General features: G+C 55.3%; 1 long non-coding RNA gene across 1 annotated transcript; it reads left to right on the top strand.

Moving 5' to 3' along the window:
* Nucleotides 1-434: 434 nt before the first annotated feature.
* Nucleotides 435-2595, top strand: LOC120325298. Its single transcript, XR_005567220.1, has 2 exons — nucleotides 435-853; nucleotides 2338-2595. It is a non-coding gene; the product is annotated as an uncharacterized LOC120325298 (long non-coding RNA).
* The last annotated feature ends 5656 nt before the right edge of the window (nucleotides 2596-8251 follow it).

Raw genomic sequence — 8251 nt, forward strand, 5'->3', positions numbered from 1 at the left:
TCCCCTCCTTCCCCTCCCCCTCCTCCTCTCCCTCCCTCTCTTTCTCCTCCCCTCCTATTCCCACTCCTCCCATTCCCGTGGGAGCTGGGGCAGGTCGGGATGGGGCAGCGCTGGGCTCTTGGCCGCTCCCGCCCGCACTCGGCCCCCGCCGCAGCCGCCACGGCCGGGGCGGCGCGGGGGGGCCCGGCCTGGGCACCCCCCACCTCCCCTTTGCCCAAATTCCCGTCCCGGGGGGCGCTGGGGCCGAGGGGGGACCCTGGGGGGGTCCGGGGAGCGCTGGGCGCTGCGGGTCTGGCCGGCAACTGATGAGTCATCAGCGCTGCGCGCTCGGATTGGCTGAGCACTGCTTTGGGGGTGGGGCTGCAGGAAAGGGGGTTCTTTGCAGGGGAAGACATTTGGAGCTGGAAGGACTCCAAAGCTGACTCTGTGTCTGAGGAGGAGGGCTAACAGGACCAAAGAACGTGGACCAAATTAGCCAGTTAAGGATAGACTACTAATTAGAGTCTTAATTAATGAAGAGAATTCATTAGTTCATTAATTGGGGTAAATTAGAAGCAATGAACATGAATTTGTTTGTTTGTTCAAATGTAGAAATGTGTGAAAAGTCTGGAAAGGGACAGGTGGGGCTGGAATGATTGGCTCCCTGTCTCTGGGAGCCAGAACAAAGCAGTGCCTGGCTCACCAACACTTCCCAGGGGCGTTGGAGGGTTTCATTTCTTCCCAACGCTTTTCAGGGACAATTCTTGGTGAGCCAGGTGGGACAATGCTGTCGACCCTCCAGGGATTCCGGGACCCTGAGGACTCCAGCGAGCAGTGAAAATATTCTTCTGGGAGATCTCAGTCCCTGGATCTGGTGAGTTCAAAGCAAGATCCCTGGAATTTTATTAAGGCATTCCTGAACATAGAAAAGGTATACCTAAGCATCCTAGAAATGGAGCTCTAGAACAGAATAGAATAGAATTGGGTTGTGAAAGTGATGATAGAACTGTAAAAGAAGGAGTATGATATTTGGCTTATGAGAAGAAATCACTACTGACTGAGTGAGAGGGGTGGGTTCCAGGCCCCAGGTGTGGTTCAGGGGGTGGGTTCCAGGCCCCAGGTGTGGTTCAGGGGGTGGGTTCCAGGCCCCAGGTGTGGTTCAGGGAGTGGGTTCCAGGCCCCAGGTGTGCTTTGCCCACAGATCAGTCACACACAGAGCTCTTGCCCATAGAGCTGCTTTGGGGAGGGCTTTGCTCAGGGAACTGTGTTTGTCAAACCCAATGGTCAGTGCTGGAGAAAGTGAAGTGTTTGGGGAGTGTGTGTTACTGGGAGTGTGTGTTATAGTATTAGAATCCTGTCTGACTCAGGGATGCCCATAATAGATATAAAAAAGGAAAATTCACTTGCTGTAAGTGTTAAATGCAGTAGTTTGTTCTTGTGTGCATTTTAAAGCATTTGATGCACATTAAATATTTGAAGGAAGGTAAATTGCCACAGCAGCTGTTAAGCTGGGATTGTGTGTTCAGAGCATTCTTTAGTGTCAGCTTTAGTGTTTGCAGGGGTTGGATTTGTGTTAATTGTGCCAATATTCAATTAGTGATTAGTGAATTAGAGATTCAGTTTGTGGATTATAATACGTTTTTTCAGTTGCTGTTGTTTTGTCAGAGAAAAGAGAAGTGAACTGAAATCTCTAGATTTGTTCTTTGAACTGAGCAATAGTCAGGGTTTGGGAAGGTGTGGTTTGATGCCAGGGAGCAGCAGCAGCTGGGGAGGTTCCTCCAGCTGCAGGGGAAGGAGGCAGAAATGGTCCCAGTGAGAGAGGAGCAGAGGAAAGGATTTGGGTTTGGAAAGCTTTGGAGGGTTTAGTGTGAGAGCAGGGATTTGGAATGTGCGTGGGGAAGGGACAAACAGGAGCTGCCACAGCCTGGACTCCCCCCAGGGCTCCCGGCCAGGCAGGAAGGCTCCTGCCCTTGGAAGGTGTGTGGGGGCCCAGAGGTGTCATCCCCAGCTGAACCTCTGCTCCATGGACACTGGGGAGGGAGAACATGGATTTCTTGGGAGATCCTGGAGTGGCGTGTTGGGTTTGAAATAAGAGTAAAGGACAATTTAGTCAGAAACGATTCCTGTTGTTGGTGGCACAGAGCAAAAGGAAAATGGGCCTTTCTTTCAACCATTAAAATTTGGAATTGGTAAATGGGTGTTGGCCCTTCAAATTCTTTCTGTGCCTGACTGTGCTGTACCATTCCTAGGCAAGAGATGGATTTAGTGAGTTAAATGACATTTGAAAAAGGGAAAATCCAAGTTAGTGGGTGCAGCTGCTCTGTCATTCCTGGGTTTTGGTGTCATTGTGTCACTCAGGGATCCTGAGGAGGGTGAAGCCCTTCTGTGCAGGACATGGAGATGGTCCCTGGCTTGTCCAAATGCATTAAATGCTGCTGCTGAAGGAGCCCCCCCAGTGATTTTATCTGCATTGACCCCCTGGAGCCCACGGGCACCTGCTCCTGCCTGGACAGAAACCAGGAGTTTCCTTGGACTGGTGTCCCCCAGGAAGGACGTTTTCCCCCCTGTTTCTGAGGCTTTTAATAGTCTTTGATCAATAAATATTTCTCCATGTGATTTCTCCTGTGGTGTCTTCTTGAAGCCTGAAGCAAGCAGAGGAGGGGATGCCAAAGATCCGCCCTCCCCTCTCTATTGTCACTCTGCACCCCCCAGGCCCTTCCTCTGCAGTGTCCTGTCTCCCTGGACATCCCCCCTGGAACTTGTGCCCTTCCCTGCTGGCACGGGTGGGCACACCCCCCATCCAGTCATGTTCCCAAGCACTGCCAGGGCCACCTGGGTGACCAGCAGGACATGAGTGGGGGTGGCTTGTGAGGGAGTCCCCAAAGGCTCCCTGTCCCCAGAGAGCAGAGCCACGGGGACCAGGGCAGGTCCCCCAGCAGGTCCCACTGCAAATGGCCTGGTTTGTGCTCCAGGGAGGAGGTTTTATCACAAGCAGGGGTTTCCAGGGCTGCCTCGTGCGCAGACACCTGGGGGCCATTTTGTTTGGAAAGCTGAGGAGCCATTTTGTGGTCAGGGACTGGTGGGCTGCTTGTGGTTCTGCTTAAAGTTCCTGATTGCTGCTGCTTACAGTCCTGCCTACCTGCTGCTCCACACAGCTCTGTTGGGGTTGCCCATTGCTGCTCATTGTTGCCTACTGCTCCTGACAGTTCTGCTTCCTCACTGCTGCAGTGCCAAGGTGAGCCGGGAAGAACGTGAGGTGGTGGGAGCAGCCTGGGCTCACTGCCAAGGGACCGTGCGGCCGGGGCAGGGAAACAACCTGACAGGGGGATGGGGACAACCAAGGGACTGCAGCAGAAAGCAAAGATGGCCTTTGAAGGAAGAAAACAGCGAGGCCTGGCATGGGAGGAGCGAGGGAGTGGTTCTGCAAATCGAAGGCTCTTAAAAGGGCTCGTCCCTCCCATCCCGGGGTGCTGGAACCTGGTCACGAGTTGGGTGCACCCAATGCTGTTAATAAAGTTCTTTGTTTCACTTATTTGGCCATCTCCAAAATTTTAATGAGAGCTATTTCTCCCAGGGCAGGAGAACACACCTCAGTGCCCCCTCACACACATGTGGTGTGAGTGAGAACAGCCCAGGGCAGAAACACCCACCTGCCCGGGGGCCCCAGCAGTGGGTCAGCACCAGGCTGCAAACAGGGCAGGGCAAAACTTGGCCCTGCAGACCCCAGAACCGAGGCCAAAGAGAGACCAGCCAGGCCACCACCCCCAGCCCAGCCTATTGCACCTCCGGACACAAGAGTGGGGACCAAAGCTGTGCTTCTCCTTCCTCCTCTGCACCCAGGAGCCACAGCCCGGGGCACGATCCTGCCCCCAGCAGCACAGACTGCCAGGTCCCTGAGCCCCTGGGGCAGGAGCTCCTCGGGGCGCAGCCCCTGGGCCCTGCAGCACCACAACCTCCTGTAGGGCTGCCCCTGCCTGGGCTCAAACTGCCCAGCACGAGGGAAACCAGGAGCCAGAGAGCAGAGCTGGGGGCCTGCAGAACATCAGCATTCCCTGCCCTGCACAGCCAGGACAGTTTTCCAGAACTCACTTAAAACAGCCCCTCCAGAACTTTCAGGGTGTTCCACAGGGCCCAGTCAGTCCCAGGATGACCCCAGTCACTCCTGGTCTCTCCCAGTATATCCCAGTATATCCCAGTATATCCCAGCTGCCCCCCCACCCCGAGCTGCCGTCGGACGCCGCCCCCCAAGATGCTGACGGGGGTCGGGGGCTCCGTGCTGGGGTTCCTCTGCCTGGGCCTGCATGGAATGAAGGGGCCAAGGTGACACTGCAGGGCCTCCTGGAACCAAAGAACCCTGAGACATTTGGGAACCTCCTGCAATCAAGGGACAATTGGGAGCCTGCAGGGCCTCCTGGAAAAAAGGGACCCTGAGACACTGTGGAAACTCCTGGAATCCAGGGGCCTTTGTGACATGGGGGCCTCATGGAACCAAAGGAACCTGGAAACATTTGGGAAGTTGTGGAATCAAGGGACCATTGTGACACTGCAGGGCCTGATGGAATTACAGGCACACTGGGACACTGTGGCAGGACATTCCCCCCTGGAATGGGACCAAGACAATGCCCTATTTGCAAATGTATCAGTGCTGAGCTGAGAGGGGCCCAGGCCAGGCCAGGAGATGTTGGAACCAGTCTGGGTTCAACCCTGAATTAACATCCTGATGGTGAGGCAACCCCTGGAGTCCAAGGGCTGTCAGTCCATCACTTCATATTATAAAGTTCCAGTCCCCTTTCCCAGGGGCAGGTTCTTCCAACATAACCCCTCTTGGGGTGTATGAGTGGAGATTCCTCCCCTGGCTGGGGACCCCCCCAAGGTCAGCCCTCGAGGGTGAGCAAAAGAGATCTCCCCAGGAGCCTTGGTCTGGGGGAGTTACATCAAATGTCTACTTAATAATTATTAATTTTTTGCCAGTTTTAGTATAATTGCTTCAACAATCTTATACTGTACTACTGATTGTTTTAGTGTTTATATTGTGTAGTAAATTATTCTGATTGAAATCTTTTGTCTGTTCATCTGTGATAATGAATAGTTCATTTTATAAAAGTATATCTGATTTTCCATCATTAAAACCTGCAGGACAAAAGTGGTTCAATCACAGCTCTGTAATTCCTTAAATTCCAACCCTTGGCATAATCCGGGGCTGAGATTGGATCCAGCCGCCCCCAGGCTCCTCTCTGAGCAGGAGTTTAGAAAGCCAGGGAGTCCTTTCTGCACCTCGGGACTCAAGGGCAGGACTTCTTTAATGAACTTTGTCTAAGCCTTCCACTGCCACCGGCAACAGGGGATGACAGGGAAAAGGGAGGGGAAAGGGGAGAAAAGGTGGAAAAAGGGGGTGAGACCCCTTCAGCTGAGCGGTTGAGGGGGTGGGACCCCCAGAGCAGAGCACGGGGAAGCTGTGGTTTGATGGGATGATCAGAAAGGGGTGGGAGAGAAGGGAAAAGGGGTGGGATCCCCAAAACTGAGTGTGAGGGGGGTTGCGACCCCCAGCCTAAGTGGGAGGGGTTGGGAGCCCCCGGCTGAGCACGGAGGGTCTGGAGATTGGGGGGACATTGGGAAAGAGGAGGGAGAGGGGGGAAGAGGGAGGGGGGACAGAAGGTCGAGGGGTCCCTTTGTGTCCCCCATCACATGAGGCTTGGAGGGATTCCCTGGAGCTCGGGGGGGTTGGATCCGCACTGGGAGTGTCCCTGTCCATCCCTGGGGGTCTGATGGGACACGTCACAAGCCCCTGCCCTTAAAATTTGGGGCTTTTCTGGTATAAAGTGCTGGACTGTCAGTCAGGTGTGTCCAGGCTGTGCCAGCCCAGCAGCCTTGGAGAAGTTCTCAGGGGTGTCACCTTTGTTCCTTTGCCCGGGGATTTTCCCAGCTCTGCCACATCTTCCCCTCTCTCTCAGGATGTTTCCCTTTGGGATTGAGGAGTCAGGCTGGTTTCAGCATTATTCAACCCAAAAGCAGCGTGACTCCCCTTCTTCATTTCCTGCCGGGGGTTTTGCAAACAGGGCCTTGTTGGAGTTGTTTTACCCCATTCCAGGCAGAGCATCCTGCTACAGGACCCCCATGGGACCCCCTACGCCCTTTCTCACCCTTTTCCTCACTGTCCCACCCGTTTCCCACCCTCCCTGCAATCCCCTGCTCCCCCCACAGCTCGGTTTGGGGGTGGCCCCCTCCCCCACCCTGCTCAGTTCAAGGTCTCAGCCCCTTCTCACTCACTTTGACGATGCAAAGCTCGTCCCTTTTCCCCCCTCTCCCACCCCTTTCCCGTCAGACCCCCAAACTCCAGCTGCCCCAGTTGCTCCCACTAAATCTGGGAGTCCTACCTCCCCCTTTCTCTCAGTTTTGTGGGTCCCACCCCCCTCCTTCTCCATTTGGGGACCCCAGCTGTTCCGATCCGCTTCGATGCAGAGGGGAACCAGGTTCTAAAACACTCCCATAAGCCAGGTTAAGGCACAAACGAGGCCAGATGCTGGATCCCAAAACGAGAATTCAACTTTGTTTTGGAACACAAAAGAGCAGAGAGAAAGAAGGGAGATAGGGCAGTGGGACAAGCTAAGGGGAACTGTTAAAAGCACAGGACAGGAGTTAGCAGCACCAGGAAGTGCCGCTGCCTTGCAAGCTGGTAGATCTCTGCTGGGCTTCTGCCCTGGTCGCCTTGTAGCCTCCGAGGAACAAACCCAACCCGCAGGGGAAGGGGGTGGCAGCAGCTCCCGCAGCAGTCCTGCAACAGCTCCCCACAGTCCCCGGGCACGGCCTTAAATCCCCTCGCCGTGGGACCCCTGGATGCCCCCTGGCCCCTTCACCAGGATCCAAGCAAAGGTCTCCTGGCACCGAGATGGGCCCCGAGTGTCCCTTGGCTGGTTCCCCGGTCTCCAAGCGAGATCCGCCTGGCACACCTTCTCCCATTTTTGGATTGTCACAAGTTTTTCTCTTGTTTGCTCCTCTGCCTGCCTCTGCTGGCTTGCTGGGTGCCTCCTGGAGCTTTTGCAAGGAGCTCGGCCCCTGCAGCAGCCCGGCTGTGGCACCAAGGCTTTGGAACTCTGCTAAGGGAAAAGGTGAAGTTGCTGTTGGGCCAATGTTCCAGTGCTATTGCTAAGGGAAAATGTGAAGCTGCGGTGGATGGGGAGGATGTGGAGTTGCCCTGGAACTGGCCCAGTTGAATTAAAGTGCAGGTTGAAGGGTCGGTGCTGTTGCTAAGAGAGCAGCCCTGTTGCCGGGGAGCAGCCAATGGGGAGCTGCCCAGAGGTAGCCAATGGGGAAGCTGCGTGGTGGCGCGAAGGGACAGCCAATGGGAGAGTGCGATGGAGCCAAGTGTAGCCAATAGACAGCCAATGGGACAGCGAGCGGACGGGCAGCCAATGAGGAGCTGTGGCCGGGAAGGTGCTGAGGGACTGCGCATGCTCTGGGCCAGTCCCCATGGGGGGCTTTTCCCAATTGTCCCCTGTTCAACTCCCTTCAGCCTCCAACACTGATCATTCCTGGCATCCCCCTGTCACTGCAGAGATCCACAGGGGTTCTGCACTTGACCGCCCTGGGGGAGGGGGTGAGCAGGGCATAACCAAGCTCAGGTGTGGACACCTGACATTTCTGGGGGTGCCTAGAAGAGAAGCTTTGGGCAAGGTGACTGTGGTTAAACCTGTCTGGCCATCCAGGGACAGCCAAGTTGCTCTCTCCCTTCCCCTCCTCAGTCAGACAAGAGGAGAAAAGCAGGTGAAGAAATCCTTGGTCAACAGAAAGGGAGATTAACTGGAGAGAGGAAAGCAAAAAGCAAAGGCCACGTGCAGAAACCAAGAAAACCCCTGGGAGGCAAGAATTCAGTCCATGGAGAGGTTTCTTTGGAAGACAAATGTGCTAATGAAGGACATCCACGTCTGCCCCCTGCCCACCTTCCTTTCTGCCTTCCTTTCTCTCAGCTTATTGCTGATCATGCCATCCCATGGAATGGAATATCCCTTGGGTCAGTCCAGCCCAGCTGTCCCAGCCATGTCCCCTGTGAAACACTTGCCCAGCAGAGCCCATTGGGTGGGGGTGGTTGCAGAGACGCTTCCTGCGGGGCCAGCACTGCCCAGGGACAGCCAAAACCTTGCGCTGCAGCCACGAGCACCAACCCAGCAGGACAGGGGCTGCTCTGGGCAAAGGGAACTGCAGCCCAGCCACAGCCAGGGCAGGGCTGCTCAGGGGGCTCTGCCAGCCTCTGGTATTCTGGGACTCAATGAAGCTT

Source organism: Pipra filicauda, unplaced genomic scaffold (assembly GCF_003945595.2).
Source record: "Pipra filicauda isolate LSUMZ 115617 unplaced genomic scaffold, ASM394559v2 scaffold928_size49953_pilon, whole genome shotgun sequence".
Lineage (NCBI taxonomy): Eukaryota > Metazoa > Chordata > Aves > Passeriformes > Pipridae > Pipra > Pipra filicauda.